The following is an 11,707-nucleotide window of genomic DNA, read 5'->3' as shown; positions in this document are numbered from 1 at the left end:
TTTTGAGATGGGGGTAGTATACTGGATTATCCAGTTGGGCTCTAACACAATCACAAGTGTTCTTATAAGAGAGAGGAAGACATACACAGAGGAGGTATCAATGTGAAGACAGCAGAAGAGATTGGAGTAACGTGACCACAAGCCAAGAAATGCCAGCAGCCACCAGAAGCTGGAAGAGGCAGGGAACGGATTCTCCCCTGGAGTCTGTAGAGGGAGCATGGCCCTGTGGACACCTTGATTTGGGCCCAGGGGAGCTGATTTTAGACCTCTGGTCTCCAGAACTGTGAGAGAATAAATTTTTGTTGTTTTAGGCCACCAAGTTTGTGGTAATTTTTTATGGCAGCCTTAGGAAACTAATAACATCAGTTCCTTCAGTTTTTGCCTTCTTTAAAAAAATTTTAATGTTGAAAGATAAAGTATTCAGATAGATTAAGTTTCCAAGAAAGGGGGAAAATAGATACAATGCCCTAAAGTTTGCAGTTCAATCACAAGCCAGTAGTTAATGAGCTGTGAAATGAGCTAGTGATATCTGTCCATTTCATTCTGGGCAGGTTTTTACTTTTCTACAGTATCTTCTAAATTGATTGGTCCCTTGTTAGAATTACCAGCAAGGAAACCGAAAAGGGGATCAGAGATTTTAAAAAAAAACAAACCTGACCATCCCACAATGAGATGCCATTTAAACCTACTAGAATGGCTAAAATTAAAAAGACTGACAATATCAAGTGTTGACAAGTATGCGGCACAACAGAAACCCTCATAGATTGTCTATGACCAGCCACTCAAAAATAATTTGGCCTTTGCTTACAAAGTTAAACATGACCAGACAATTCCACTTCCCAGGTATTTACTCAAGAGAAATCAAAACATATGTCCACTAAAAGACTTGTACACAAATGTCTATTGAATCTTAATATATAACAACCCAAATATCCATTAATAGGGGATTGGATATATTCATAGAATAGGATACTATGCAGTGATATAAAGGAGCAAAATGTTCTGTGCAACAAAACAGGTGAATTGGCTTCTTTTCCTGAACGTTTCTCAAAGTCTTCCATGGTTTCCTCTTTCAAAGAAAATGTTAGGCTGGAGTGTAAATTTGGATGTTTACATTATGTTGAGTGAAAGAAGCCAGACATAAAAGTGTATATACTGTATGACTCCATTTGTGTGAAGTTCTAGGACAGGCAAGGTTAATCTATGGTGATAGAAATCAGATCAGCGGTTGCCTGGGGTAGGGCTGGAGGTGACTGCTAAGAGACAACAGGGATCTTTCTGGACTGATTAAAATGCTAAATTTCTTAATTGGCAGTGTAGTTGTATACATTAGCCTAACTCATCAAACTCCACATTTCCTATCTGACATTTTATTTTACATAAATTATACCTCAACAATGATTTTTTAAAGTACCTTTCTGAAAGCACTAACACTAATATTAGTTAAATGAGTTTGAAAGCAGAGCGCTCAGATTCTATCAGTTGGATTTGATTCAAGAATCCTAGCCTTCATCCTAATGAACAGCTAGATGTGACTGGCAGGGAGAGAGTAAACAAACAAATGGGATGGAGGCATCTCAGGGCTCTAGGGCATTCTGGGGCTAACCTGGCTCCCAGATGGGCCCCTGAAAGACAGCTGGATGTGGTGGGTGAAGCAAGGATCGGGGGAGCAGAGTGACTGAGGCCGGGCAGGGACTTGAGGTTCCAGCTCCAGACCTCGCCGCCCAGCCCTAGCCAGCAGAGCTGTCATTAAGCCACTTTCCCTAGTGTGGAATGCCTTTGAAGACAGCAGAGGGGAGCGGAGCTTTCAAGTTCCAAAAAGAAAAACAGTTTTCATACAGAGCCTATGCTCTGCAGTATATAATTGCATCGCCTTGTTTTCCTGAAGCATTTGCAAGGTCTCCCATGGTTTCCTCTTTCAAAGAAAATGTTAGTCTGAGGCATACGTTTAGATGTTTACATTTGTTATTGCAGTGGAGTTAACCTACTTCAGATCAATTTACCACCTTCATCTTTGTCCCGAAATACTTGACAAATTGTTTTATAACCAATTAGAGGTCTCTATATTAGTTCGTTATCCCTTTAAAATAGCTCACTGGATTCCTAAAGTTTCAATCCATTTGATTATATTTTGGGTACTTTCCTAATGTCTAGTTCTCCAATGGAATCAACTATTCTTTTCATCTAACGTTTTTTTTGTGTGTGGGGGATAGGGGATGTTAAATTTCTACTCTCTGCTTGCTTTAAGGAGAAAAGAAGTTCTAAATGTTACCAGCCAATGATATAACCTACTTGAGAAGTAGACTGTGCATTTCAAAAGCACTTGCACATACTTCAGGTAGAGGCAGACCATTGTACTTTAACTAGACACATGGAGTTGATCATCCAATAACTAAACAGTCAGTTGTCAAAGCTTTCCATCAATTTGACATGGAAATTAACACACGATGATTTGTTGCTCCATGATTTCTCCTCCCCAATCACACAAAGTCACACATCAATTTGAAGTTTTGGGAAGTGAATCCACCAATCCTTTATTTATCCCACAATAGACACACTGTGGAACAACTATTATGACACACTGTGGAACAACTATTATGACACACTGTGGAACAACTATTATGACTTGACAACTATAGCAGTAGTAAGACAGCCTTCTTCTGAATTCTATTCTTTCCAGTTGTAACTCAGAGTTTTCTGTTGTCATATATACTCAAGAGAAGCCCATAATTAAGGATGCCCTAAGAGAAATTTCCAGAAAGAAATAGAAGAAAAAACCCAGAAAGCCAAAACACTGTTTCAAAGCAACCATGCAAAAGAAAACATAAAAAAAAAAAAGACTGTTAGAAACCTATTCAAAAAATCAAGAGGGAGAGTCTGGTCTAGAAGGCATTCAGGTTACAAGCCTAAGATGAGAGCTGTAATTCCATTTTTTTCATATATACAAGGTGAAGAGATGGATATTCAATATACTTCCCAGCAGTTCTCCTATCATCCTTCCCTTGGAGAAGAGAGCCCAGGCTTAAGGAAATTGTACCTAATATTTTATGTGTGTTTACATTATATCTCTCATCTTACTCACAGTATGAATTACCACCACTGAAAACCAAAAGCAAATGGCAAAAAACAAACAAACAAAACCAAAAGAAACCTAAACAGTGACACTGTTCCCAAAGCTTACAATGTCTTAATATTTAAGACTGGCAAAGGTAATCTTTTATGAGAGAAATTGATCCCAAACTTTAGCAGTTTCCGAATTATCTGTTAAAACACAGACTGCTGGGCTCAGCCCCAGAATTTCTGATTCAGTAGGTTTGCTTTTATAATACGTTTTCAAGTGATGCTGATGCTGCAGGTCCAGAGACCATACTTTGAAAAGCACTGGGGTGGAGGCTAATGATACCTCTTTCCCTAATGCTAACTCCTCCATCCATATCTCTACCTTTACTCTTTTCACATCAGAGATGGCAACAGGCCCTACTTTGTAACAATGACCAGGCAATAACAATGGGAAGTTTGAGACAGAGAGTGAATCACTGAATATAAGGATGGGCCTGCCATTGTTAGACACCTCCAGTTCTACAGGAAACAGCCTTGACCTCTGGAGACAGGTTGTAGATTTGTGAAGAGGAAACCTGCCAACATCCACCCATTTATACACCCTCAAATGATGTAAAACAAACTCAAAAAAAAAAAAAAAAAGGAAGAAAGAAAGTAAAGAAAAAACCTGGAATGTCCCACTGCAGTGGAATTCTGAACATCACTGAGAAAATTGTGCAAGAAGATGGAGATTATCTGGGGAACTTGCAGATAAAATTCTGGGTGGCTCTATGCCAGAAAAAATAACCCCTTACAATTAAGAACACGTTAAATTAAACTGTCTGGGCTTAATTGAGCCCACTCTGAAAGTTCCTTTTCAATAAACATGGTGCTTTCAGCAGGTGAGAATGAAATTGTCCAGTCTCTTGAAATTAAGTTAAACCCCACCTCTTCTGTCCTTCGAGCAAGTTCTCTTGAAGGATGACAGAAGGATGTTGCAAAGCGAGGAGGCCAATTCCAGGGGATTCAAAATGTCACCCAACTCATATGCAAGGAAATACCTACTTGTAGCCAACAATATCGCACACTCTTTTGCAATGGGCTGGTTCCATGAAGGTACTGCAGAACCGGCAGCACACAGGTGATTGCAAAACCCGGTGGTGACATCTTCCCAACACACATGAACACACAACTTTTAAGTAACGTCTGAGAAAGCCAACTTGAAAGCCAAATGGTTTCCAAGAAAATCTAAGGAGACCTGAAACATCTATGCAGATAATCAGTATCTCCCACCCAAAGATCCCCATTGTACTTCCTCATATCTCATTTCTCCTCAAAACTTTCAAGTTCTTCATTATTTTAATCTATATGTGCAGAGAGAGAGTCAGAGAGAGTAAAAGATGGGCAGGAGGAAGGTAGTGCTCAACGCCCACTGGCATCAGCATTGAGACCACATCTCCCTTGAGGCATTTATTATTCATGCCACACTCCCTGGATTCTGAGCACATGCATAAACAGGCAGACACACATCAGGGGCCACAAATAAGCTAATACAACTTTTTGGAGGAAATGAGGAGGGTTGAGAGAAAGCTAAGTGTCTTCAAAATCAGAGAAGCAAATAAACACAACTGTTCTGCCGATGTTTGCTTTCCCCGCTGGCTGTCAGAAGTTGCACCTCAGGCCTCAACTTGCCTGGACAAGGGTGGCTCTCGGTGGCTCGGCCTGTGTCCAGAGGATTTGTCTATTAGTCACAAACTCGGTCTCTCTGTGTGTCTGAGGAAGAGCCATGATTCATCTTGACAGCTGTCAGCGTGTTACCTCAAATGGGCACAGGGAACGATGAGCAACCTGGGGCCGGAACTGAGCACAAAGGAGCCAAGGCCACTTCCCGTAACACTGACAAGGTCTGGGCTAGAAGAGTTGATGTGGCAAGAATGCTGGGCCAGGAGCAGCCCCACAGAAGGGGCTGTGTCAGCACACTTTCCAAATCCTGCCGTTGTCTAGAAGGACAACCTTAGCTCGGAAGCCCCGGAATGTACTCCCGTGAAAAAAAATGTTATGTTCCTTCACATTCTTCTCTTTTCCCCAACAGCACTTACTTCAGGCTTCAAACAAATGAATGTTTGATTTCATAACTTAGTCAATTCTGCATATTCAACTCTAATATTATACTTCGGAAAAAATGTATACCTCTGACCCATAAATTCCACATGTAGGCATATTCCTAAGAGAAATGTGTACATATGTTCCCTGGAAGATATGCATTAGAGTGTTCAGAGCAGCATTATTGCTAACGGCCCCAAAGTGGAAATTGCCCAAATGCACCTCAACAGTGGATTGAATAAATGAGTTGTGTGTATTCATACAAGGGACTACAAAACAGCAATGACAAGGGTATGCAAGAATCCCACAAACAAAATGTTGAGCAAAAGAAGTCAGACCCTAAAGACTAATACTGTATAGTTCATTGTATATAAAGACTAAAATAAGCAAAACTAAATCATGCTGTTAGAAATCAGGAGGGAGGTTACACTGGGTCGGGGAGAGGTTGGGAGGGAGAGCCCCGGGGAGCTGGAAAAGGGCTTTTTCTTGATCTGGGTGTTGGTTACACATCTATTCAGTTTTTAAATGCATCAAACTGTCTGCTTGTGATATGTTCACTTTTCTGCATGTGGATCACACTTCAGTAAAAAGCTAACACACTACATACACACACACACACACACACACACACAAATCAAAACAAAATAAAAAACAAAACAAAACAACCAACCAACCAAAACACCTACTAGGTTGTCACCGTCAAGATTTATAAACCATAGAATGCAAATGTAGTGAGCAGTGCAAATAAGAAATTCTGTAAGAATTTGCCATATCAACTAGCCTGCCCCAACTGTCATATCAGTATAATAGAGAAAAATATCATGTCGCATAAAGGGTTAGTCCCCTGCATTATTGTCCTTATAAGTGTCTTACACCAGCAAAGGTGCATCTGATCATACAAACTTCAGGATGTGATGCATCAGAGTTTACCACACATGAAATGGGGGAGGAACTGTGTGGTAAAGGATGCCTTTCTCCAAAGCTTTCCCAGGGAAAAGAAGATACATTTCTCATCATCTCTCTTTCTTCCATCCTTAGATCCCATTCCAAAGATAACGTGTAATCACAGGAGACATCTTATCAATAGAAAACTCATTTTGCCTAGACCCATGACAAATGGGTCAACTGAAACCTATAAATCATTGCTTAAGACTTAGCCAAAGTTGATCAAATATTTTTCCCAAAAAGGAAAGCTTTCTTCTCTTAAAAGGGCAGCATCCTCTGGTTAACAGTATAACTCTTAACTAAACCTTTGCATTGGAATATGTTTCTGTAGAGATAGCTTAATGGAATTGCTAAAAGATCTATGACTCCTCTGATAAGGAGTTCCAGAACCAGGGAATCACATGCATTATTTCAAGTTTATATGAGTAAAAACTCCAAAAAAATTGTAACATACCCTTTTAAGCAACCAAATTTTCACTTTAGACATATTAAATGGAAATACCTCTAAATTACTTCATAATCAATATTCAATTACAAATATTACCTGGATAAGGGCACGAAAGCATTAAGGACTTTTTTGAGTTCAAAACATGGCTGTTAGAGTCAGATGGGGAAGGGCGGTGGGGGGAAGACCTTAAAGTTCTTTGGTCTAATATTTTAGCTCAAGCAGAACAAATGAAAATCAAATATACTATCCAGTGGCCGTATCAGTGAGCACTGTCTTCCAGCATTGCCCAGTTATTGTAACAAGAAATAGCCATAAAGGAACTCCAGAGATTGTCAACTCCAATTTCTTGTTTTTTAAATGAAATGAGAACTAGTTGGTGGCTGAATGACTCACCCAAGATCACTCAGTAAAGAGTGGCAGGCGAGAATTATAGCCAAATCTGCCAGCTTCCAAATCGGTCTCAAATCAACTGTAGGACACTGTCTTGCCCATGAGCCTCTGAACTATTTCCATGGGTCCATGGCAGGTGGTCCCCTCAGACTCCATTCCAGGGAAATGGAGAATGATGCTGGCAGAAGTAGACAAGGGGAGAACCACTACACCCCAGCCAGGAAACCCATGCACTTCTCAGAAGCACAGACCTCTTTATGTACTGAAAATGGATATTTCAGGAACTGAGCAAATAACTGGTGTTTTAAAATCCAAACAGACTTTAATATATTTTTTAAAATTCCTATTTCCCAACTTTGGGATTCTGATGTTGTATATATATACAAGTATATTCAAAGATAGAAAACTTATACAGAGATCATTAAAAGGGCATAACCCAGAATATATAACCATGCAACAGGACCCCCTATGTTTCTCACACTCTCTTATCTCCCCCTGACACACGTCCAACAAGTGATCCAACTTCCTCACTCAGGGGGAAAGGCCCATTAGCAAATGGCACTCAGACATGGATGTCTGAAAGAAGATCCCACACTCTGGAAGATGTGTTGGAGACATTTCATGACAAAATCAAGTGGCTTTCTCCCTCGGAGTTTATCAAGACTGATAATAAAGCAAATGCAGTGTGAGACACAAACACACATACGCACACACACACACACACACACATTGTAGAGTGAGGAAAATAGAGTGACTTGTTCATGTGTCCTGTTTTATAGACTTCAATTAAATTATTTGTGCCCTTGAATTGGGAAGCAGGGTTCTGGAATTATTTTTTTTAATAGAACAAAAAGCCATCTTGGAACCTCTTGCTCCAAAGTCACTCCTGCTAATAAGTAACATGTAACACAATTACAAACTCAACGTGTTCCTTTAATGTTCTCATTTCTACCAAAATAGACAAATCATTGCTACTTAGGAACCTCCCTGTCTTTGGTTGGAACCAAATTAATTTGATAGTTATATTACAGTAAAACAGCAAAGGCTGACAGCTGCAATAGAGAAAGTATAGTTAACATTCCTAACTTTTATTTTTAGTTAATATTGCTCTCACAAGGATCATTGTTCAGGAGACTCCTGACTCACTGCACAAAATGTATTATGGGAAATTATTGTAAAGTTTCCTAAAGCTTATATTATCAGTTAGCTATTGCTGTCTAACAAACCACGCCAAAATTTAATGACTTAAAAGTATAACCATTTATTTAGCTTATGATTCTGCAGCTCAGCAATTGAGGCTGGGTTCAGCTGGATGCTTCTTCTTGTCTTTGCTGGGCCCCATCATGTGTCTGTGATCCCCACGGGTCACTTATATAACTCTGAGTCTGGGAATGTTGACTGGCTGTTGGCTGAGCCAGCGGGGACCTTTGAGCCATGGGTGTCTCTCATTCTCCATTGGGCTAGCTGAGCAAGAGAACAAAATCACACGAGACTTCTTGAGACCAAGACTTGTGGCTTGTCATCAACTCCTCTGCTTTCTAATGGTCAAAGCAATTCAAAAATCCAGCCAAGAGGTTGAAAAGAGACCATCTTTTTTTTTATTTAATTTTTTAAATTGAAGTACAGTTGATATAGAATATTGTGTTAGTTTCTGGTATACAGCAAAGTGATTCAGTTATATATATATATATATATATATATATATATATATATATATATATATATATATTCTTTTTCATATTCTTCCACATTGTGGGTTATTACAGGATATTGAATACAGTTCCCTGTGCTATACAGTAGGTCCTCATTATTTATTTTATATATAGTAGTATCTGTGTATCTGTTAATCTCAAACTCCTAATCTGTCCCTCCTCCCCATCCCCTTTTCCCTTTGGTAACCATAAGTTTGTTTTCTATGTCTGTGAGTCTATTTCCGTTTTGTAAATATGGTCATTTGTATCATTATTTTTAGATTCCACAAATAAGTGGTACCATATATTTGTCTTTGATTTATTTCACTTAGTATGATAATCTCTAGGTTCATTCATGCAAATTGCATTATTTCATCCTTTTAATGGCTGAGTAGTATGCCATTGTATACATGTACCACATCTTCTTTATCCATTCATCTATCAATGGACATTTAGGTTGTTTCCATGTCTTAGCTATTGTAAACGGTGCTGCTATGAACATAGGGCTGGGTGCATGTGTCTTTTCGAATTATAGTTTTGAAACCATCTCTTGATGGCAGAAGCTGAGAAGTCTCATTGCTCAGAGTGTGGACACAGGGGAGTTATTAATTGGCGCCAAAATATAATCAATATTTCACATTTGAAAGTACAGTCTCAGACAGTATGCTTTTTTCAACTAATTATATCCAGTTAGTTAAATAGCCTTGGAAGTAAGATGCCACGCAGAACTACAGTTAGTGTATTTTCTGATTATTTTCCACCTGAGCTGGTACATAAACATAAGCAGGTTACAATTGTGTATTAAAATAAAAACTGCTTTTCCTAGAAGGATTACATCAGAAGACCGTGAGATTGTTGGGGGTGAAAAAGCTTTGCAAATTCAGGTTTATCTTTAGAGCTTCTAGTAGAGAGCACTTAGTAGACACTCCAGAAATGCTTATTGAAAATTTTTATCTGAAATAAGTTCAGACTCCTCTACCTGAATTCATCTATCTCTTCATATTCTGTTTTCCACTTGTGTCTTCCTAACCTGTCTTCTCTTCTAAATATATGTATTAATAAGTAGCCGGTAGTTAGAAGCTAATCTGTTCTGTCAATGTATTCGATGCATTATTTGAGTGCATTATTCATGGACAAATCTTATGCCTTCCTATTTTTTTCTCTATCAAAGCCTCTTTGTTTTGGCACTGCCTTCACTCTCCCCACTCTTCCATAATGCCTAAATACTTTCTATGGAGCCTATAATGTAGTGGCTCCAAACCTAGGCTGCAAGTTGGGATCGCCCAGGGAGCTGAAAAGTAACCAGTACCTTCTCCCCTCCCCGACTTTCTGATTTGATTGGTCTGGGATGCAGCCTGAGAAGTGGCATTTTTCAGGCTCTCCAGGTGATCGCAACGTGCAGCAAGTTGAGAATCATCATTTTCGCAGGCCCCCCCTACACATCACTTACTGAGGAAAGACTTTATGATACCCCCACCATCTCCCATCCCTTGTCATATCTCGTATCACACTTCTTTACTTCCCAGACATGATCAGAGATGACAGTTGGGATCTTGTATTTATTTATGTCTTTATTTGACTGTTTGTTTGCCAGGGAACACGTCCGTTATTGCTTTGTTTGGTGAAACCTACAGGTACAATGACAGCACATAGTAGGCATTCAAAAGTCACTGGTTGAACACATTACTTTAATGAACTATGAGTAGCCAGTCTGTGATTTATGGCTTAAATGTAATTATCTAGGACAGGAGCTCTCAAACTTTAGCCCAAATCAGAATCACCTACAGGGCTTGTCAACACACTGTTGGCTGTGCTTCAGCCCCGGGAGTTTCTGATTCAGTAGTTCTGGGATGGACCTGAGAATCTGCATTTCTAACAAGTTCCCAATCGATGCTAATGCTGTTGGTCAAGGGACCACGGTCCATAGGCTTCTGTCGAGAGGTAGCAAAAGGCAGTGACAAAAAGTATGGCCCATAGCATAAGACTGCCTGGTTCAAGTCCCAGCTCTGTTACTCATTAACTATGTGGCATTGGAAAAGATGTTCAGTCTTCCAGATGCTACTAATTATGTGACAATGGGAAAAATGTTTACCCCCCTAAGTGCCTCAGTTTCTCCATCTGTAGAACAGAGATAGTCCCAGAACCTACCTTCTCAATTTGTTATAAGGATTAAATGAGCTAATGTTTGTAAAATTCTTGGAAGAGGGCTTGGCAGGTAGGAGGCCCTACATAACTTAAATATGTTCATACGTTATGTTTTTAATGGCGGCATACTGATAACACTCCTGCAAATTGAACTTAAATTTTTAGTTCTACATTTGAAAATTTAAAATAAACCACACACACATGCATACACACACACACACACCAAGAATCACTATGGTCCAAATCTCAAAGTGTGATACATCAGATCAATAACCATCATAATAAATACCATTAATTGATCATCTAATCTGTGCTGATGCTTTGAGTGTATATTATTTTATTTTTCCAGATATGAAGTAGGTGTTACTGTTCCCAGCTAATATATGAGAAAACTGAGGCTCAGAAATGTAGTAACATTTGAGTAACTGAGCCAGAAAATCCTGAGGTATTAAAAATCTCTCTAGAAATGATCAGTAAGGAAGAGAGTTAGATGATGTACAATTCAAGACTCTTTCAATCACAAGTAACAGAAGTCTTAATCAAATTGGCTTAAGCAAAGAAGAGAATTACTGGCTTATGAGTCTAAAAATTCCAAGGTATCCTCCTTCAACTACAGCTGCATCCAGGGGTTCAAATGATGTATTTATTCTGGATTCCACGGTCTCCCTCATTCTCTCTCATTCACTCTCTTCCTCCCGCTCGTCTTCCACTTCCCTCACTCTTGGGCGCTCCTCTCTTTGCGTTCACCTCATTCTCAATTAAGCCCTCCACCACGTGACCCCCCACAACAGATCAAGGCTGATGCCATCTTCATGGCGAAAAATCCCACAGAACAGAGACTTCTCCTCCACAATTCAAGCAAAAGTTCTGGACCGGATCCTCACTAAGCTTAACTGAATCCCATGCCCATCACACACGAATCATGCAGCCGAGGGCACAGAACATG

This window comes from Balaenoptera borealis, assembly GCF_965194805.1.
Source record: "Balaenoptera borealis genome assembly, chromosome: 16".
Taxonomy (NCBI): domain Eukaryota; kingdom Metazoa; phylum Chordata; class Mammalia; order Artiodactyla; family Balaenopteridae; genus Balaenoptera; species Balaenoptera borealis.
Note: the sequence above shows the minus strand (reverse complement) of the source record.